The sequence below is a fragment of the Panthera onca genome, chromosome B4 (assembly GCF_046562875.1).
Source record: "Panthera onca isolate mPanOnc1 chromosome B4, mPanOnc1 haplotype 2, whole genome shotgun sequence".
NCBI classification, from domain to species: Eukaryota; Metazoa; Chordata; class Mammalia; order Carnivora; family Felidae; genus Panthera; species Panthera onca.
Window position 1 is genome coordinate 68,758,344 of NC_138345.1, and position 23,433 is coordinate 68,781,776.

General features: G+C 38.1%; 1 pseudogene; it reads left to right on the forward strand.

The window, feature by feature from the left end:
* Positions 1–631: 631 nt before the first annotated feature.
* Positions 632–2,262, forward strand: LOC132695367 (ubiquitin carboxyl-terminal hydrolase 21-like; annotated as a pseudogene).
* Positions 2,263–23,433: the final 21,171 nt, after the last annotated feature.

Genomic DNA, 23,433 nt, shown 5'->3' on the forward strand with positions numbered 1-23,433 from the left:
GGGGTGGTGGTCTGTCGTGAGGTTGGCCTTCAGGAGGGCGTACTTTTTTTTAATTTTTTAAATGCTTTTATTTATTTTTGAGAGACAGAGACAGAGCATGAGGAAGGGAGGGGCAGAGAGAAAGAGAGAGGGAGACACAGAAACCAAAGCAGGCTCCAGGATCTAAGCTGTCAGGACAGAGCCCGATGCGAGGCTCAAACCCACAAACCGTGAGATCATGACCTGAGCTGAGTCAGATGCTTAACCAACTGAGTCACCCAGGTGCCCCCTTCAGGAGGGCATCCTTGATGAGATCATAGGTCACCAGCTCAGCACCGTTGACAATGGCATTATGAGCAACATTGTAAAAGGACCCTTTCCACAGTCTCCAGAACCCTTCCTCTCCAGCAGTGGTCTTGTAAGCATCAACAAGCCAGACCAACAAAGATGGTGGCAAGCCCTGTGGTGGGAGAGATCTGGGCAACAGATGCAGCAACAGTAGTGGTTAAACTGAAGCTTGGCCCTAGGGGGTTTGGGGGTGAGCTGCACGGGTGTAGTAAGGGGTGACCCTGAGCTGGGGCTTGGCCTAGCCCGAGGTCCCCTGCTACCTCACCAGAGGACAGGTCCAGCCTGTGTTGTCCATGGTGTCCCCATGCCGCAGCCCTCTAACACCACCTGGGCCAGGCCTAAGAGCGATATTTTGATGTCCAGAATGGGATCAAAGCTACCATTTGCCCCATGGGCCAGAAGCAAGAAGAGCAGAAACCAGCCCCTGGGCCGAACCCCATGTTAAGACCTTTGCCTCCCCTGCCAGGTCCCTCTGAGGAAAGGCTCCAGAAACTGGAACTGGGATGTTCCAGTGACAGATGTCAGGCCCTCTTCCTAGAAGACCCCTTCCAGCAGATCATGGAGTTCTGCTGCCTGACTCACCACTCCCTGACTGTGGCTCTGCCTCTCCCTTCCAGAACCAAACTAGGTCATTCCAAGTCTGTGAGCAGTGGGAACTTGCGACCTGTGGAGATTGCCTTGGGAGGGTGCATGGCTGCACTGAGCCACTTGGGGCTCCGACCTGAGCCTCCCACTTTGAGACTTATCTCTCCACCACCTCGAGGGCTTTCCTGCCCCCCCCCCCCCCCACTCAGCATACAGATGGAGACCCTTACTCCCCACGGCTCCTTCCACGTCCTATCTGCCCGGCCCTCTGAGTCTTTCTACTCCAATGACAAAATGGCTTATCACACACTGCTTCTGGGCTCTGGTCATGTGGGCCTCTGAAATCTGGGGAACACGTGCTTCCTGAATGCAGTGCTACCATGTTTGAGCTGTCCTCACTCTTTCAGACTTCTAACTGCTATGGGACTTCCAGCAAGAGATGCCTGGAGTGGGTGGAGCCCAAGACCTCTCTGAAGCCTTTGCAGATGTGATTGGTGCCCTGTGAAACTCTGATTCCTTGTGAAGCTGTGAATCCTACTACCTTCTGAGCCGTCTTCTACAAATATGTTCCATCCTTCTCTGGACACAGCCAGCAGGATGCCCGAGAGTTCCTGAAGCTCCTTATGGAGCGGCTCTACCTGGAAATCAACCAACGAGGCTGCCAGGCAATCCTGGCCAACAGTCCAGCTCACTCCCAACCCCACTGTGGAGGGCTCTGCTAGAAGAACCTGAGTTAAATGGTGATGACCAGGCCAACTTAACGTGGAAGTGTTACATAGAGGGAGAGGACAGCAATACTGTGGACCTGATTCTAGGCCAGTTGAAAAGTTGTTTCAAGTGCCAGACCTGTGGGCATCACTTCATGACCTATGAGGATTTTTGTGACCTGTCCTGCCCATCCCAGAAAGGATTTGTGGGTGCAAGGTGTCTCTGCGGGAATCGTTTCAGGCTTGTCACCAAGGATGAAGAGCTGGAGTCAGAGAATGCTCCAGTGTGTGACAGATGTTGGCAGAAAACACGAAGTACCAAAAAGTTGATGGTACAAAGATGCCTCTGAATCCTTGTGCTGCATCTTAATCGATTTTCCACCTCCCAAGACTCCATCAGGAAAAGTTCAGCAGGTGTAGACTTCCTGCTGCAGCAGGACAAAGCCCGAAGCCCTGTATGCCCTTTGTATCTACTTGGGGCAGTGTCCACTATGAGCACTATGCAGCCCTCTGCTGGTGCCAGCCCGGCTGGCACGTCTGCAATGACTCTCATGTCTCCCCTGTCAGTGAAAATCAGGTGGCATCCAGTGAGGGCTATGTGCTGTTCTACCAACTGATGCAGGAGCCACCCTGGTGTCTGTGACACTCCCTGTGAAACCCTTTCAACACTCTTAAGCCCCAGGCTCTCCATTTACCTCAGAGACATCTATTTTTATGTCTTTATAATTGGGGAGGTATTGGTTGCAGCTTCCATTATCTTTTTGTTTTTTTAAATATAATTTATTGTCCAATTGGCTTACATACAACACCCAGTACTCATCCCAACAAGTGTCCTCCTCAATGCCCATGACCCATTTTCCCCTCTCCCACACACCCCCCCAGCCACCCTTAGTTTGTTCTCTGTATTTTTTTTTTATGTTTTATTTTCAAGAGAGAGCGTGAACAGGGGAAGGCAGAGAGAGAGAAAGACACAGAATCAGAAGCAGGCTCCAGACACCGAGCGTGTCTGCACAGAGCCAGATGTGGGGCTCGAACCCACGAACCGTGAGATCATGACCTGAGCTGAAGTCAGACGCTTAACCAACTGAGCCACCCAGGAGCCCCTGTTCTCTGTATTTAAAAGGCTCTTGTGGTTTGCCTCCCTCCTTCTCTGTTTGTAACTATTTTCCCCCTTCCCTCCCCATTATGTTTTTGTATTAAAAAGTACCCTTCCTTTGTCTATCAGACAGAGCTCCCCAGGTCCCTGCCAGTGTACAACCCAAAGACCCTCAATTCTTAGAGTGGAGGATATACAGCACCATACGAATTATCTATTCCTTGCGGTTTAAAAAACTTTACCAACAGCATTTTTCACAGAACTAGACCAAACAATCCTAAAACTTGTATGGAACCACAAAAGACCTCAAATAGCCAAAGCAATCTTGAAAAAGCAAAGCAAAACTGGATACATCACAATTCCAGATTTCAAGTTAGATTACAAAGTGGTAGTCATTTAAACAGTAATGTACTGGCATAAAAGTAGACACATGGATTAAAGACCTAAATGTGAGGCCTGAGACCATAAAAATCCTTGAAGAGAGCACAGGCAGTAATGTCTCTAACATTGGCCATAGCAACTTTTTTCTAGATATGTCTCCTAAGGCAAGAGAAATAAAAGCAAAAATAAACTACTGGGACTATATCAAAATAAAAAGCTTCTGCACAGCCAAGGAAACAACAAAACTAAAAGGCAATCTACTAAATGGAAGAAGATATTTATCTGCAAATGACATATCTGATAAAGGGTTAGTATCCAAAACATATGAAGAACTGATTCAATTCAATACCCAAAAAATAAATAATCCAATTAAAAAATGGGCAGAAGACATGAAGAGTCATTTGCCTCAAAGACATCCAGATGGCCAACAGACACATGAAAAGATGCTCAACATCTCTTATCATCAGGAAAATGCCTATCAAACTACAATGAGATATCACCTCACATCTGTCAGGATAGCTAAAGTCAAAAACACAAGAAACAAGTGTTAACGAGGATATGGAGAAAAAGGAATGCTTTTTTTTACTGTTGGTGGGAATGCAAACTGGTGAAGCCACTGTGGAAAACAGTATGGAGGTCCCTTAGTAATAGCACTACTGTGTATTTACCCCCAAAATACAAAACACTAATTCAAAGGGATATATGCACCCCTATGTTTATTGCAACGTTATTTACAATACCTAAACTATGGAAGCAGCCCAAGTATCTATCAATAGACAAATGGATAAAGATGAGGTGGAATGAAAAATACACACACACACACACACACACACACACACACACACTCATTCCACAGAATATTATTCAGCCATAAAAAGAACAAATCTTGTCATTTGCAACAACATGGATAGAGCTAGACAGTATAATGCTAAACAAAATAAGTCAATCAGAGAAAGACAAATACCATATGATTTCATTCATTTGTGAAATTTAAGAAAAAAATGAGCAAAGGAAAAAAAGAGAGAAAAAACAAGAAATAGACTCTTAGAGAACAAACATGGTTACCAGAGGGGTCATGGGTGGGGGAATGGGGGACATAGGGAGTGCGGATTAAAGAGTACACTCTTCATGATTAAAAAAAGCAAATAAAAAGAAAAAGGGAAAAGAATGTAGAAATACAGAATAGAGAGACAAGGGGAAATGAAATGTGATTTGAAACAGCTCACGTAAGCCAACAACAAAGTATAACTGTTAAAAAAAAAAAAAAAAACCCTTCACTTTGAAACTATATATATGGACTAGCACATTTTAAAAAAAGATCTTCTGGATGACTCATTACCAATACTCATCTCTTTAATGGTATTATTAAATCCTGTTATTTATATTTTCTTAGATATTTCATCCTAGCTTGCAAATATATTACCATAAATAAAATTAAAACATATCTTTATAATTTATTTAATCCTGACATCTACAGTTATTTCTAATTTCTAATGCTTATTTTACTCTTCTATTTTCTTTTTTCATCTGATTGATTTCACTAGTATCTCATCTCTCTTATTCTTTTTTATCTTTTTTACAGTTCTTCAAAGAGCCATTTTATTCAAACGGCCAATTCTTACATTTGCTTTTCATTGCTTGTGTTCTTTATTTATTAATTCATTCATTTCTGCTTTTATGTTCATTAATTATTCTACTTGCTCTAAATAGAGATATTTTTCTTCTTTTTATAATTTCTTGAGTTGAATAGTAATTTTTAATTTTTCTTCTTTAAATACCATGCATTTTCCTCCTTGGTTGTACCTCATAATTATTTTCCTAGATATTCTGTTTTTTAAGCAGTTTTGAGTTCCTCCTTTAACTAAGAATTTATGAGGACAATGTTTTCTCATGTTTTTCTCTGTTTATACTTCTGGTATTTATTTTCAGTTTTAATAGAATACAGTTCAGAGTGTTGTATAATATTTGGCCAATAAGATACTTGTAATAAAATATATTTTCTGTTTGTATAATATAAAGTTTGATGAGTATCAATTCAAACAAGTTTGGCTATTATTCAGATTATCTCTCTCTAGTTATTTTGTAAGCATTTTATGTGAAAATAACTCAAATACTGTGTAAGATCTTCTAATGCTATATTTCTGTGGATTCTTTTTCTTATAATTAAGTAGCTTTTGCTTTTAAATTTCAGTACTATGTTATTTAGAATGTAAATATACAGGGTAGTTGTGTCTTCAGCCATAAAACTGACTCTCTGGCCAAATATCTTGATGTATTTTAAAAAGTTTGTCTCTAATATTTATTTTTTAACAATTGGCTTGAGTTTCACAATTACAAGGAATTGAGTATCACAATTACTACATGGAATAGTAAGATGAACACTGAATTACTCAGAGGATAAAATATTGTCTTTTTCATCAAAGAATAGTGATAGAACAATGAATTGAATTGTTTCAATTCATTGAACTTAATGAATAACCATTAAAACTATCTTAAAGTCTATTACAGTTTCTAGAATATTTCTTTTTGTAATCTATAGGTTCTTTTCAGCTTTCTTTCCAGTTTTACTGAGATAAAATTGTCAAAGTTGTAATATATCAAAAGTGTGTAACATGATGATTTGATGTATATCTACATTATGAGAGGATTCCAAAATCGAATAACACCTAAATCATCACTTACTTACTTTTTTCCCCTTGGTGAGAGCACTTAAGTTCTACTCTCTTAGCAAATTTCAATCATGCAATACAATATTATCAACTGTAGCCACCATGTGATACATTAGATCCTCAGACTTTATTCATCTTATAACTGAAAGTTTATACCCTTTTGCCAACCTCTCCCTGCCGACCAGCCCCTAGCGACCACCATTCTACTCTTTGTTTCTATGAATTCAACGCATCATATACATATTATAACTTGTGAGCAAAAATACCACTTAACTGAAAACTAATGGATAAGAAATAATAAAAGAAATCACAGACTATCTAAGGGTTAGTATTAGCTATCACATTATGTAACATTAAATATGGCCATTGTCAATAAATACTGACTGAGCTTCTTCTAAAGTTAATGAACTGTATTTCAAAAATATGATATGATCCCTCTCCTTAAAGAAATTAGGAATCAGAAATTACTATTGAATAGCCTTTTTAGCATTTTCTATGTGCAAGATGAATGATACACACCCTAACAGGTATAAATGCTAAGAAGAAAGGGCATTTGCTCAGTGTGAGGGAAAGAGAAGGGCTGGGTGCAGAAAAGTGGAATAATATTACACACGTACAGAGATTAGTGTGGGGTATTACAGGCTGAAGGGACAATGTGAACTACAGGCCTCATGTAGGAGAGTGCATGTGTATGTGTGTGTCTGCACATGCTCATGTGTGTGCATGTTATGAAAATGCACACATATGATGTGTGCATCCATGCTGCTTAAATGCATACGTGCATGTAAATATATTGATATGTACTCCATTTACGTGTTCATTTAATTCACCCATCAGTCCACTGGGCTGAACTCCCTGATACCTGAAACCCCCATACTTGTCAGCAACTGGCTTGATGGCTGGTACACATTGGGTTCTCAATAAATATTTGTTGAAGGAAGGAATGATTGAATGAATGAACTCTGTAGAACAGATATGAAAAACCTAAAGCTAAAGGTATGACTTTCCCAAAGAAGGAATTAGTACAATGTATTTATGACAGTGTTTTCTCCTCTATTTCCTTTTTACTCAGTCATGTATGGACCAGCAATAGCAGCAGCACCTAGGAGCTTATTCAAGGTTCACAATCTCAGGCCCCACCCCAGACCTACTGATTCCAAATCTGCACTGTAATCAGATCTTCAGGTGATTTGTGCACACATTAAATTGGAGAAGCCCAGCACTGTTTTGCACTGTATCCTCTAAGAGTAAGAAGATGAATCAAATAATTCTGGAGGTTCATGAAAGAGAGAAATGAAGAATAAACATAGAGACATGGTGGGAAGCACTTTGAGGAAGACCATAAATTCTAAGCTTAGGAATTTATCGTCTAAACCAAGGTTTCCAAAATAGAATGTCTTGACCTCAAGGGATACACTGAGCAATCAATCCACTAAGATGCGGGAAGAAAAGCCTTAGAACTCATTTATATTTAATTTTTACCTAGAAATAAGAAAGGGATTTGACTACTATTTAATACTCCACTAGACAGCTGCTCTCTCACCTAGTCCACTTGTCAAGTAACAACTCTGATATTTTGCTGAGAAAACCACAATTCAAGTGGCCAAGTTCATACACTGGGTATTGAAATATAGGATGGCTTTACTTAAGAAAACACCTGCATTAATTAGTTACTTTAATTAAAATAATCTTCCCCAAGTGGATGAGTGGTTTTAAGTGATTCCTGAGCAAGAACGTATGCTGGTACACATGAGCACGTACGCATGTACGCGCGCACACACGCACACCGGAGAAAAGATTTAAAATGCAGCCCAAGTGAACAAAAAGATGGCAGAGCTAATCCTTCTCTTAACATCTGATAAGAGCTCATAGCCACATTAAAAGGGGGCAAACAATGACAATCTCACCAAATCTGACAAGAAGGCAGCCAACAAATGAAAAATATAGCTGCCTTTCAAAAGAGAGTTATGTTATGAAGTAGGCATGTTGAGAATGGATGTCTGGAAATATCTCTATAGATGGCGTTTTTGTTGACAATAATAATACAAGTATGTCTTCTCTAAAAACTTGCGTGTCTGCATATTTAAAACTCTTGGAAACAAATTTCTCACACCAAAAAAAAAAAAAAAAAAAAAAAAAAACCCACATAAACACTTCTTTTTTTTTTTTTTTTTTTAACGTTTTTTATTTATTTTTGGGACAGAGAGAGACAGAGCATGAACGGGGGAGGGGCAGAGAGAGAGGGAGACACAGAATCGAAACAGGCTCCAGGCTCCGAGCCATCAGCTCAGAGCCTGACGCGGGGCTCGAACTCACGGACCGCGAGATCGTGACGTGGCTGAAGTCGGACGCTTAACCGACTGCGCCACCCAGGCGCCCCCCACATAAACACTTCTAAATAGAATTGCATTGAATTTAAAGCAATGTAAAACTTCAACATCTTTTTTGTGAGGTATCTTTCTTGCATATGACATAAATACCAAGTATTTAAATAAACTGAACTTAAATTTTAAATGATAAGTTATAAATCAAAAAATTTTAAAATAATTAAACACAACCATTTTGTTCTCTCCAAATATATTAGGAGTGCTAGGATGTTTATGCCACTAATACTTTTAAGTAAACATAGTTAAATATTTGCTTTCTCTACACCAAAATTTATTCTTACCTTTGTGTCTATTTTTACCTATGTGTCTGTTACAATGTTTGGTATTATAAGTTACAGCGTGTCACCCTATTTCATCAAATGGAAGTTGTCCTCAATTAAAATAACTTACATAATTATACGTTCCACTAAGAAAGATAAGAACACTATAATTAAAATTGTAAGATGCCATTAATTGTAAGAGGCATCCAAACTTTAGAGATGTCAAAACCTGGGAGCTGGATAGGGGGAGTGCATTCAGAGTAATTATGATTAAGTTTGGTAGTTAACAACGACAACAAAACAAAAGCCAGTGGTGATCTTAATAAAAAAAGTCTTCCTTTCATAGAAAAGCTGGAGATACATTGTGCCTGCCCCTTCTTGAATGCACCAATCTCTTTATTGTTTGGGAGCCTCCACCCATGCATCCCTATTCCTTTTGTTCATGGAGCCCTCCTCCTTCTTACTCTGGACTGATTTCTTCTCAGCCATCAGCACAGATATCATTCTTCAACGACACCTGCCCTGCCTCATAATCCAGCAAAGTCTTCTTTCTGTTACCTCCTGTGTTCTTCCTTCCTGGCATGCAACACAATTTGTCACTATGATGATGTGTGTGTGTTTGTTTAATGTCTATGCCCCTCACTACCCTTGGAAGGCAAGGATCTTGCACGTGTCACTCTCATATGAGTCCCCATTGTCCTCCATGATGCCTGGCAGGTGCACAATGAACGGTTGTTGAAGAGTCGCCATAGCTCACAGTTACGGAGCCCTTCCTTTGTGCAAGACACTCTTCTAACCTTTACATCCTCATTTAATGCTCCACCTCTACTAGGTAGTTGCTAGTATTAGCCTTACTTTACAGATGAGGAAATAGAGAAAGAGAAATGAGGTTGCAACCCAAGTTCAGTTCATTCATCAAATAGTCTTTGCACATTTATTGAGCACCTACCGTTTCACGCACTTAGACTGTATCAGTGAACAAAACAGACAAAAATCCCTACCCTCAGGAATCCTACCATTTTGTGGGTAGTAAATGAGGAGCCGGAACTTGGATGCAGGAGTGACTCCAGGGTCTGAGGGCTTTATCCCTACTCTCCTCTCCTCCCCTCACACCTTCTGAATAAGTGTTGTGGACAGACCACAATGGACATTTCACTTTGAGAAGAACCACACTAACCTAACTTTAGGTTATCCATTCATTCCACTTTCGATCTGTTTATTCTTAAGTTTTTACTGACTTCCCAAAGAAAAATGAACTATAAAGCTCATTGTAATCTTCCACTGAATCGTATTTCTCTTTATATCCCCACTACATTCCATCTGCTAAACACACAGCACCACCAAAATACACATTTATTGAGTAAAATAAATGAATTAGTGAATAAATGGATGAGGAGCAATAAACTGTTTTCTCCCGTGCACATTACCACCCGTCTATTAATGTGAAAAGCTTCTCTTGTTTTTCAGTTTGATTTTTTAGGCAATAGACTCTGTATACAGCTCACTAAAACCATGACTTATCAAATACATGAATATTTAGAGTGATAATCGGTGCAGTTTTCACCCCCGCAGGGAAGACAAGAGCATTGTGGAAAGTCTCAGGAGAGGACAGAGGCATTTATCTGCAGCTGTATTTGACAACAAGAACCAGACGCTGGGGAGTGGGAGGAGGGAAAACCAGAAAGGAGGGGTGAGAAAGGAGGAGCACAGAGAATAAAGGCACCAGTGAGAGTCAATACAGGTAACACTACATCATGATCTTTTTATACAAGAAAAAAAAATGGTTACAGAATATATTCCTCATCTCTCTCCTTTCCTTGATTTTTTTTTTTTTGTTTGTTTATTTGAGAGAGAGAGAACAAGTTGGAGAGGGGCAGAGAGAGAGGGAGAGAGAGAATCCAAAGCAGGCTCCTCACTATCAGCTCAGAGCCCGACATGGGGCTCAAACCCACAAACCGTGAGATCATGACCTGAGTCAAAATTAAGACTGAGACGCTTAACTGAGCCACCCAGGCACCCGTCCTTATTTTTTTCATTAATAGATGTAATGGCTTACTTTTAATTTCTTGTCAGTTCAATGTTTAATTTTTATGCCTAATGAAGTATTACCACTTGAATAAATATATTTAATATTTATTAATAAGGGTTCAAAAAGCATAAACCATTCACTTGCTTGATACAATGTCTATGTTTTCTGTAATATGAAGAAGAAAAACTACCTAAATGAAGCTTCACACCTTGACCCTATTCCCATCATACTTAATAAACTGATCATCACTGTATTCTAAAAAATGTCCTGGAATATTTTTCAGATGGCTTGAAAGGTAGGGGAAGGGGTAGGTGAGGAAAAGTCATCTTGCATCCCCAGAATTCCTTCAAACCACAGCATTTCACCACTCTCTGACCCAGAATTTGACCTATGTGTGTAGAGTTGCAGAACATATAACAAGGTGAAACTGAACCAGCTGTTAAACATTTTCTCATTGGTGTTAACTGTAAAATGGGCTAATCTGCTGTCAAATTCTAGAAAAAAATGGACTAACTTAATGCACAGATAAAATGCGATCCTTTTATTATATATTTTAATGCCTAATTTAAAACCCTAATTAATATAGAGCATGCATGTCATAACAATATACGACGTGACTGTTGGTTTAAAAAACAAGGTTCTGGAATACTGTTTATATTTGCATCATTCCAAGGCAGAGGTTTAGAACACTAGTTCTATTCACTGGTGTAGAATAGTTTCCATTCTTAGTTACATATTCAGTCATGAGCACTTCTACCCTTAGATACTAAAAAGCATTGTAGCACCAAATTCCAATCTGGACTGTAAACCTTGAAAACAAAAAGGTGAAATTCACTCTTTCATACTGCACACCATTCCTCACTCTTAGGGGAACAGTGGGAAATCAGGGAGAAAGTTAAAGACAGAAGAATCTTGCACTCTGGCAATATCGATGACTTAGCAGCCATCAGAACCCACAAAGGTCATTCTTCTCCACACCCTTTCTTGAATACGGAAAATTTACCAAACAAAAACAGCCAGGCTAATCCTAGCTTTTCCATGTTCCCGTACTTTCTAGGGTGCCACAGCAGAATGTATGTAGCTTTGATAAAATGGCAAGTCAACGCATGTAATAATCTTCTTTAAAGAGAGGTCAAGTTCTTTTTCCTGAACAAGCAGCCTTCAAATAATAGGAAGAAAACTGCAGTCTTAAATATTTCAGAATAAAGCCTGTAACCTTCACAGAGACTTTTATTCCAGCTGTGTTCACATTCATTATAATGACTCTGGAGAACAGCACTGACTCATTTTAGATGATGACTACATAACTATTCATTTATACTTAATGAGTTTATTCCACCAGGTATATGATGAACTCTAAACAAATAGTGTCATTGAATCACACATGTCAATAAATTTGAGCACGAAACTGATTCCACCTAGCAAAGGTAATGATAAAGGAGGAGGAAAGAGAGCTGTGTCTAATTAATGAAAATGCCCTTTGTATTTTCTAATGGTAGAAACATTAACTTGAAAATGGCTTTCCCTACAATAATTTACAGACAAGCACTCCTTAATGGGAAAACAATTCAAATTTATGTGCAATTGAACTACAATTATTTGATTAACTTTATTAAATTCTTGTTGATTCTACGATCTGGATGAAGTCTATCATTTTTTATAAGTTTCATCTATTGCAGTTTTAGGTTTTCTTAACCTCAGGATTCAATTGATCCTGAAAATGTCGTTAGGAACCTGCTCTTGTGGACAGAACTGAGGTGTCTGGGATTCAATTCTCTTGTCTCTTTCCAAAGTGATAATCTTATTTTCATATTCAAGAAGCACTTGAATTAATTTTCCAGCAGAATTCACATGATTCTTTGCTGCTTTTGTGTAATTGAAACTATGGGAAACACTTGACTGAAGGAAACGCCATTCAGATTCAGTGAAATCCATAACTATATGCTTAGGTTTAACTGGGTAGTATTGGCAAGTCAAATATTTTATGCTGTATTTTCATGTAGCGTGAAAGGCTACTATTGAAAAAGAGAGAGGAAGTTCCCAAATCGAAACATAAATTTACACATTACCAAGCGAGAAGAAGAAAAGCAAATTAAACCCAAAACCAGCAAGAGAAAGGAAATAATAAATGTAAGAGAGGGGAGAAAATGCAAACTAAAAACAGGACTATAGAGAAATAAGGGAAACCAAAAATGTAGTCCTTTGGAAAGAGCAATAAAATTTATTAATCTCTGCTTGAAGTGACCAAAAAGAGAGTCAATACAGAAATTACAATATCAAAAATTAAATAAGATATATCTTCACAAATATTATAAAAGGATAATAAAAGAATATTATTAATAACTCTATGCCCATCAGTTCAACAACTTAGATGAAATGAATAAGCCCCTTGAAAGACACAAACTATCAAAACTCAACCAAGAAGAAATAGGTAACTTAAATGGTCCTGAATTGATTAAAGCAATTGGTTTTGCAGCTAAAAGCCTTCTAATAAAAAAAATTCCATGCCCAGATGATTTTACTGGAAGATGTTATTGAATATTTAAAGGAGAATTAATATGAATTGTACACAATTTTTTTCCAGAGAATAGGAGGACGTAATTACCAACTCATCCTGTGAGGCCAGCATTACCTTGATACCAAAGCCAGACAAAAATATTACAAGAAAATAATACTACTAATCAGTATTACTCATGAAAACAGGCACGGATCTTGAACAAAATGCTATAAAAATTGAATCCACCAATTTGTAAAAAAAGATAATACATTACAACAGAATGGGCTTTATGCTGAGAATGCAAGCTGGTGCAACATTCAAAAATCAATGTAATTCAGGATATTAACAGTTTAAAGAAGAAAAGCCATGTGGTTATCTAAATATATTCAATAAAAATATTTGATAAAAAAGCAACATTCATTCATGACAAAAGAAAAAAAATATTCTCAGGGAACTCAGAATAATAGGAAGCTTCCTTTTCCTGATCAAGAGTATCTACATAAATCTACATCTGACATTATATATAATGGTGAAAACTTAAATGCTTTCTCTCTGAGATTGGGACAAGGAAAGATGTCCCAAAGATATCACTTCTATTCAATATGTATTGAAAGTGCTATTTAGTGCAATAAGGCAATAAAAAGAAATAAAAAGCACACATATGAAAAAGAAAAAAATAAAACCATCTCATTTGCAGATGGCATGATTGTCTATGTAGAAAATTCCAAAGAATCTACAAAAACTCCTCTTGAATTAATGAGTATAGCAAGATTACATAATATAAAAAATAAATTGTAGTTCTATAAGCTAATATATAGTATGAATTGGAAATCAAAATTATAAAATATTGTTCTTTAAAATAGCACCAAAAAGAGGCACCTGGGGCTGGCTCAGTCAATAGAGCATGCAACTCTTGATCTCAAGGCCATGAGTTCAAGCCCCACACTGGGCATGGAGCCTACTTTAAAAAATGAAAAATAAATAAGTAATCAAACCAAACCAAAAACTGAAATATATAGATATGAATGTAACAAAATATATTCAGACTCTGTGAGCTAAAAACTGCAAAACATTGATTAAACAAATAAAGGGATATATAGATATATAGATATAGTGTTTATGGACTGAAACACTTAATATTAAGATGTCAATTCTCCAAAAACTATCCAATGCATTCCCATTCAAACTCCCACCAGAATATTTTATTTTTACAGATCAACTAATCTAAAATTTTTATCAAAATGCAAAGAACCTTAAAATAGGCAGGTCTGTTTGGAAAGTTGGAGTGTTTATACCACCTGACATCAAGAATTATTTTAAAGCGACAGTATTCAAGGAAGCATGGTATTGATGAAAGGATACACACCGAGATCAATGGAACAGAATCGAGTCTAGCAATAGATCCATACAAGTATGGCCAATTGATTTTTGACAAATGTGCAAAGGCAATTAAAGTGGAAAAGAGGATAGTTTCTTAAACAAAGTGATGCCAGAACAATGAAAGTTAACTATTACTCTAAAATCATCACCCATAAAAGAAAAGCACTGATAGACTTGTGGTCACCAGCAAAATTTAAAACTTTGGCTCTGAGAGAGACACTGTTGTGGAAATGAAAAGACAAGCCACACAATGGAAGAAAGCATTTATAATTCACACATCTGACAAAGGGATTATTAGAAGAGTATATAAAGAATTCTCAAAACCCTGCAGTAAGAACACCCCATAAAAAAAAGTGGAAATGATTTGAAAAGACACTTTACCAAAGAAGATATAAGGATGATAATTGAGCACATGAAAGATACTCAACATAACTCATCATTAGAGACATACAAATCAAAACCACAATTAAGTAGATACTACTACACATGTATTCGAACGACTAACAGAAACAAAACACACAATTCCAAATGCTGATGCACAGCAATTTGGAGCACACCCACATTGCTGGAGAAAATGCAAAATGGCGTAGCCACTTTGCAGTTTGATTTGATGGTTTTGTATAAAGTTAAATATTTACTGTTTGACTCAGAAACTCTGCTTCTAGATATTTACCCAAGAAAAATGAAAATGATGGCCACACAAAAACCTATATGCAGATGTTTATAACAACCTTATTTAGAGTACTTTAAAACTGGAAACCACCTCCAAAACCCTTCAGCAGGTGCATGGATAAACTATTCAGCAACAGTAAGGAATGGACTGATGATACAATATGGACAGATCTCACATGCCTCACACATGATGAAAAAAGACACTCAAAAGTCTACCTTCTGCATGTTTCCATCTTGAAAAGACTCAAATGCATGAAGAGAAAAACAATCAGTTGTTGCCAGAGGTTAGGTTGGGCAGAGGGGATGATTGGTAAAAGTCAGGATGAGGGGATTTGGGGAGGTGAGACTGCAGTGGTAGTTAAAGGACTGAATTTTTCAAAAGATATAGAAGTTTAGAGCAGAAAGAATGAACTGTACTGTATACAAATGAAAAATAGACTAAATCCATAGAGACCTAGTTCAAAAGAATTTCACGTTATCTTATATTTCATCTTGTATTTCCATTTACATTATTTTGCCCCTAAATAAAAACTCTTCTCTAGTTAATCCATCATAATCAGTGGAACCACCTGGCTTCTGATTTTTAATGATCACATCTCTCTCTCTGTGACTTACCTTTTTCTTACATTCTCCGTCATCACCATCACGTTTGCAATCCATTACTGAGTCCTGCCAATTTTTCCCGTAATATCTTCGCATTCACTTTTCCTTTCTCATTCCTTTAGCCATGCTTTCTCCTTTTCACCATTCTATCCTACTAGCTAGTTTCCTTTCCTAATGTAAGCCTGTGTCTTTTTGTAATATTATCCTTAAATATTTTCTTTCCTCTGATTAGAAATCTTCAGTGGTTTCTCATTTTCCTATTATGTTTGTTCCCAACACCTCAAAATTACTGACCCTCCTACATACCCTTTTCCATCCTCATGCTTTAAAACTCTCCTTTCATTCCAAACTAATGCTAATAAAAACAATACCTGCTGTTTATTGTTTATTATATTTTAGGCACTGTGCTAACTTATCTCTTATTATTTCTACTTAATCATAACAGCAATCCTGTGGCATTGATCTATTCCCACTTTACAAATGAGAAAACTGAGGCCAAAGAAGCAAGTAAGTTTCCTATGATCAGCCATCAAGTAAATGGCTAAGATGGAATTCAAACCCAGTCTCCCTGACTCCAGGTTCTGTACTTATAATTTCAAAATTCTTCGAAGTTCTTTAAATTTTACTCCATTTGATCCTCTATCATATATCTCCTCAAATCACTTCTTCTCCTTAAGGATTCTCTTCTTCCCAGCTCACCTCTGCCGAATCCTTCAAGGAGAGTTCCTACTACCCCACACCACCATCTAACTGCCCTCAGTAGATGTTTTAAAGATACATTTTCTTGCCACAATCATACATTATTTCATGATTACTCTCTATTTCACATGTATATATTTTCTTTTCTCCCACCCCACAATCTTATTCATTCATTCACAAGAGAAAACAACACAGATTTAATGAGCATCTATTACATGCCTACCAATCATCAGGATTGGTCACTGCTTCAAGCTCACAGCAGATTGCTTAAAAGGCAGGAATTATGTTTTTTCCCTTTAATTGCCCCTTTCCCCAGCCTCCCGAAGAAGCTATTGTGCTGCTTTCCATGTGCTTTCAAGATGGATGGGTGAATGCACTGGTTTGCCTTGGTCTCAAATACACAACATCTGAGAGCCAGCAAGGGCTATCACAGCCTTGTGAAATTTTATGTTGAAAAACTGCTAATGATGCCATCAGGCCCAGTGTCCTTCAGGGGAGAAAATGAGCTCTTGAGGCAAATATGTAGAAGCTGCAAACCATTTGTAATCAGAAAGTGAAGTATGCAACAAGGGATGCTTGCCAAGCTCAAGGACTCAGTGGCTTTAATGAAGGGATGGTATTACCAGTGGAAATCAAACTTGCCTACCAGCTGGACTATCTCATCTTCACAATGAGCTTTACTGGCTGATAACCACAGGGTCCTGAGAAATTAAGCAGACCCACAAATTACCTGCATAACATTCTGGCTAGACGTTAGAAAGTTGAATTAATTGCCTGAAAATAAATGAATGGGGTAGGGCCAAGAATTGCCTCATTAGTATTCAGCAACACCGCTGTTTTAGGAAGAAAAGGAGAGCAGGAGGAAGGCGAAACAATGGGAAGTAGGGAGGGGAGGGCAACAGAGAAGAATAATGAGGGAAATCGTTATTTTACAAGTGCATTATGGGCACCGGGTTTTTTCAGATTAGTTACAGAATTTCCTAGCCTAGCCAGCTCACAATGTGAAGGTAGACTCCACCTGTGATTTCCAATGGAGCAGACACTCTGGAGAGCAAGCAATTAATACATGTGCAAAATACAAATTGATTAAACACATGGACACTTTCCCTTCATTTCCCAAATGACAGCAGTATTCAGGTGTTGTTTTTTTGTTTTGGGGTTTTTTTTTTTTTTTGGTGGGTTTTTTTTGGCAAGAAAGAGGAAAATGGAGAGAAACAGTGCCCAACAGGTGCACCACTCAAACATTTTCATCAATGGCTTTATTCCAGCAAACACTACAGCTAAAGCCTAAATCCTCCAGGCATGATTACACTTTTTCTTATAGTATCTTTAATACCTTCAGTTAATAATTCTGTTCAGTCTTAAAAACTACAGTTGCAAAGCCATGTCTTATGATGCTCATGTGCACAGACTTACTGTTAATATATTGTTTAAAGGATGCTGTCCCTCGGCAGCCCCTCGAAAAAAAGCCATGCAAAGATCATGACACGAAGGGGATGTTGAGGCTACCTTGGTGGCCAGACATGAGATTGGCAAGCAGCTCCTTGAAAGAGGAACTTTTGCCAATAACTCATCAACTAGTTCTTCCTGAAAACCAGTGTAAACTTGTTTGAATTACAATCACTTCCTAAAGTCAGGTTTTTTTTTTTCAGGATCACTGACTTTTCAAAGCCCCTCTGTACTCATTTTATCTAAAGCCTTCAAGATATACCCAGAAACCTGCTTTCTTTTGTTGTCAAGAGTGGTATCTCTTTTTATGATGCGCATGCCTTGAGTAACTTCCAGCTAAAATACTTTCTTCATTTTGAGGACTGAGAAAATGTTTGTCTGGGAGATTTACATCTACACTTCTCTTTACGTTTTAAGGAGATTTATGTAATTCACTGCAGCTTTTAGACCATGCGGCATCTCAAGATTATGATAAAAAAAAATCCCAGTATTTTTAAGTTCCCTGTAAGTTCCTTTGTCTTTCAAACATCAAATTGGCTCATATTTTGCTTACACTTTTCTTTTACACTCCTAAAATACAGCAATATGCTGGCAGTGATCTTAAAAGAAAAAATATTCTCTCTGACCAACAATTTATCTTGGGTGAGGATGTCTGCTTTACTTTCTTTGTATCCAGTGACATAAAAGTGAATATCGCTTCTTATCATATGTAGTAAAAATATTTTTAACCTCACTTCGAAAAACAAAGGAGATTTTGAAGCAAGAAATCAATCACTACCAAGTCTACATTGAGAATCTGTTTTGGGCACCGACCTATCCACTCTGGGGTATGTGATTATATGGAAAAACTGGTACTCAACTTGTGTTATGGATGTTGTCTTCTTTTGTTTATTTCAAAGAAGTTGGACCCAAATGATTAGGCCAGAGACTCACATGTTGTCACATATTTTTTCCCCCAACTAACAACCTCTCTGACTCTGCATATTTCAGTCTGTCTCAGGTTCAACCTGAAAATTCTCATTTTAGGAAGAATATGTCAGCCCCAAGATTCAAGCTTATGCTTTCATGTTTGCCCTTGATTTTTTTGTTTGTTATTTTGGACTTGCTGAATTCCTTTGTCGGTTAGAGTGCTCTGGGTTGCAAATACAAGAAAATCCATTCCAAACCAGCTTAAACAATAAAGAGCATTTATTGACTAAAGTAACTGAAAAACTCCAGAGTTAAGAGTTGTAATCGGGTTTGGTCTGAGTGAGTACAGCTTCTCTGTTTTCTTTAGCCCTGTCTTCCTCTGGATGTCAGTTTCAATGTTGGAATAGAAGAAAGGATATTTTTTCACACTCTAGTTTAGGGGGTGGCAAACTAATCCAACCTGTCACTATTTTTATAAAGAAAGTTGTATTGACTCCCACTCTCATTTATTTACATGTTGTCCATGACTACTTTCACACTACAGGAGCAGAGTGGGATAATTATCCATGGTCCACAAAGCCTAAATATTTTCCGTCTGGCCCTTTATAGAAAAAGGTTTGCCTTTTAGTTCTTCTTATGGCTCTTTCTTGAGAGCTGGGAAACTTCTTTCCCACAAATGTCAGTAAATCTCTTACCAAGTCATTAGGTGACATGGTCCTAATTAAACCAATCTGTGGCCAAACTAATGCCAAACTCTGCTTGCCTTAAGAACATGGAATTTCCTATAATCAGATTAATGATCTGTATGGGAGATCCATACACGAAGATAAAGGCAAAGACTGGGGTGATGCTTCTAGGAGCCAAGGAACACCAAAGATTGTCAGCAAACCACCAAAAGCATGGGGAGAGGCATGGAACAGATTCAGTCTCCTGGCCCTCAGAAGGAACCACCCCTGCTGATAACTAGATCTCATATTTCTAGCCTATGAGATAATAGACTTGTTTTTTAAGTAATTCAGTTTGTACTACTGTGTTATAATAGCCCTAGTACATGAATACACCTGGGAAGATAATAATGTCCACTACCATGCTATAGACTTCCCCATCTGGAAAGTGATCTGAAAAACCACAAAAAAAAAGCAAAAACAAAAACAAAAACTTGAATTACATGTAAATGACTTCCATGGTTACCGCAGCCTACTGATACCATGATAGCAAAGAGTACATGTCAGGAGAAAAAGGATGTAGCTTGGGACAGACCAACACATAGACAAAGAACACACCTTCCAGATAAAATTAAATGGTCTGAGAAGACTCTCTGCTCAATAGATTCCCTCCAACTGCTTTCTCCTTAACCTTTGGACATTGTCTGATATTTTTTAACTCTCCTTTATTACACTGTCTTAATCCACCGTTCAGAGACCTGTGTGTATTTCAAAGCATTCTGTTTTTAAAAATAAATATCCCGAAAGGGCTTCTATCCATTACTGTTCATACTGTTGCCACTACAAAGAGATTTGAGGTTTACGAATGGGAAGTTAAACAGGAGTGAGAAGTTCAACAGGAAAACCAAATATTATTTCTGTATTGCAACCTTGAGTAAGAGGAGTTAAAAACACCAAGCCACTGATGCTATAGTCCTAAGATGTATTTATTCAATCACTCAGTCAACAAGTATTTATGGTATTCCTGTATCCTTATTAAATGTTATAAATACAAGAACAAAATAAACCTGGTGTCTGTCCTGACAGAGTTTATTAAAGAGTGTATTAAAAGATACAGTAAATAAACAGAGTACTATAGCATAGTGTGGTAACTGCTAGTATAGGGGAAGTTTAGGATTCTATGGATACATATGAGAGACACCTAATGTGATTGAGAATCAGGGGAGGTTTCCTAGAATAAGCACCGTATAGGCTAAGACTTGACAAGTAGTTCGGAAATATTCAAGCCAAAAAGAAGGATATGGGGGAGGATAGGGGAGGTCATGGGTAGTGGCAAAGACCATCTTAAAAGTTATGGCTTTATCCAGAAGAAATGAGGAGCCATAAGAATCAATATAACCAGATATACAACTTAGAAAGATGATTAGCTGGGGAGGAGCCAAGATGGCAGAACAGCATGGAAGTTTTTTTTGTGTCTCACGTCCATGAAATACAGCCAGACCAACACTAAACCATCCTACACACCTAGAAAACTGAAATCTGCCAACCTGAACCACAGAATTCAGCAGGTACACAGTGTGGAGAAAGAAGCCGGCGGTGGGCAGGGAGCAGCCTTTGCAAACAGAGACTAGGGCAGGGGAGAATACGGGATAAGCACCCCTCCGCAAAAGCAGCTGGAGAGAAAGTGGAAAATTTGAAACAGCCGCAGGGTCTAAACTAAAAAGGGAGAAAGGAGAAAGGAGAGAGTTTAAATTCCATTAAGACAGTAAACAAGGAGAGCTCAAAGGCTGCAACTCTGCAGCTCGATACCTGGTGGTGCTCTGGTGAGAAGGGCGAATCCTCAGGAGCAGAGCGGCATCCGGGACCTTCTCGGGCCACACGGGGAAAAGCGGTTCCACTGCTGGAAGGACATTTGGTAGAGACTGTTGAAGCCAACTGGTCCCAACAGACCCCAGAAAACGGCCACATTCGCTGGTGCTGGAACAAGGTCGTTAAGGGTGAAGCCTGGTGCCAGATGTGTGTTGTGATTTTCCGTAATCCCTGAAACGCTGCTGCTACACTGTCTCGCGAACTTTTTCTGGGGTCGGCTGGCACCTGGCTGCAGTCTCGGGGCACCAGCAGCAGCAGGGTCCAGCAAGCGCTCCTGGGTGCAGCCAGCATTCAGCCATTGCTCGGTGAGACCCTCCCACAGAGGGGCAGAGCGGGACAAAGCCGCAGTCCTTCAGAAGTAAGGGGCGGGGAAAACAGCCGCATCTCACACAAAACTTGGGAAAGAGGTACTGCCTAGGGGTTGGTCACAGACAGTGAAGAAGTGGGGAGTGGATGAAAGCTGAAGACAGAGGACAGGTATGCGATTGCTGATCAGAGAGAACACAGTTCCCATACTACAGACTGAGCACCTGGGTGACGCTATTTTCACTGGTCCCACGCATGCGCTCACACGCCTATGAGCTCCCACACATGCGCATAGGCGCCTGGGAGCAGCGCAACAATCCACCCCAGTAGGCTAGTACGCCATCTAGTGGAGACCGGAGCTGTTACACTGAGCCCTGCCCAACTGGGCCAACCTCCCTTTTCAAGAACGCAAGTCTCACCACCTACTTAGTTTATGGACTATAAAGCGCTTCATACTCTGACTTCTAGGAGAAAATGAAGTAATTTCAGTCCTATTTCAATCTGTTGGCAGGTCCATCTATTCAATTTTCTTTCCTTCTTTTTTTTCTCTTTTACGCTACTTTTCTTTTTCTTGAATACAGAAAGAATAAAAATTCATTTTATTTTCAATTTTTATTAAAAATAGTTTTAATTTTTTTTACATATTTTTTACTTTTGTGTAAATTTTTTTCAAATTCTATCTTACTTCCATCATTTTATTTTAGTCTACTTCAGTGTATTCACCTTTCAAATTTTCAAACGATTTCATTTTTTCTCTTTTCTCTTTCTTTTTTCTCTTTTTAATTTCTTTTATTTTTCTTGAATGCAGAAAGAGAAAAACCTCATTTTTACTTTCAATTTCTATTAAAAGTATTTTCCTTAATTTTTTACTATATTTTTGCTTTAATGTAAATTTTTTCAAATTCCATTTACTTCCATCATTTTATTTTAGTCTACTACAGTGTATTCACTTTTTGAAATTTTCAAACGATTTCTTTTTTCTTTTTTCCTCTATTTCGTTTCTTTTCTTTTTCTTGAACACAGAAAGAGAAAAAATTCATTTTTATTTTTAATTTTATTAAACATATTTTTTGTTAACTTTTTCTACTATATTCTTTACTTTTGTGTAAATTTTTTCAAATTCTATTTTACTCCCATCATCTCATTTTAGTCTACTTCAGTGTATTCATTTTTTCAAATTCTCAAACAATTTCCTTTTTTTCTGTTCCCCTTTTTTCCTCTAATTTGTCAAACCACTTTCAACACTCGACCAAAATACACCTAGGATCTAGCATCATTGTCAGATTTTTTGTGTGTGTATGTGTGTTTTTAATTTTTTAATTTTAATATTTTTTAAATTTTAATATTTTTTAAATTTTAATTTTTCTACCTCATTAATTCCTTTTCTCCCTGCAAATTGACGAAACGAAGGAATTCACCCCAAAGAAAGAGCATGAAGAAATGACAGCTAGGGACTTAACCAACATAAATACAAGCAAGATGTCTGAACCAGAATTTAGAATCATGATACCAAGAATACTAGCTGGAGTCGAAAATAGGTTAGAATCCCTTTCTGTAGAGATAAAGAAGTAAAAAATAGAATGAAATTAAAAATGCTATAACTGAGCTGCAATCATGGGTGGATGCAGCAGCAGCAAGGATGGATGAGGCAGAACAGACAATCAGATATAGAGGACAAACTTATAGAGAATAATGAAGCAGAAGAAAAGAGGGAGATTAAGGCAAAAGAACATGATTTAAGAATGAGACAAAACAGTGACTCATTAAAAAGGAAGAACATCAGAACCATAGGGGTCCCAGAAGAGGAAGAGAGAGAAATAGGGGTAGAAGGATTATGTGAGCAAATCATAGAGGAAAACTTTCCTAACCTGGGGAAAGACACAGACATCAAAATCCAGGAAGCACAGAACTCCCATTAGATTCGACAAAAACCAGCCAGCAAC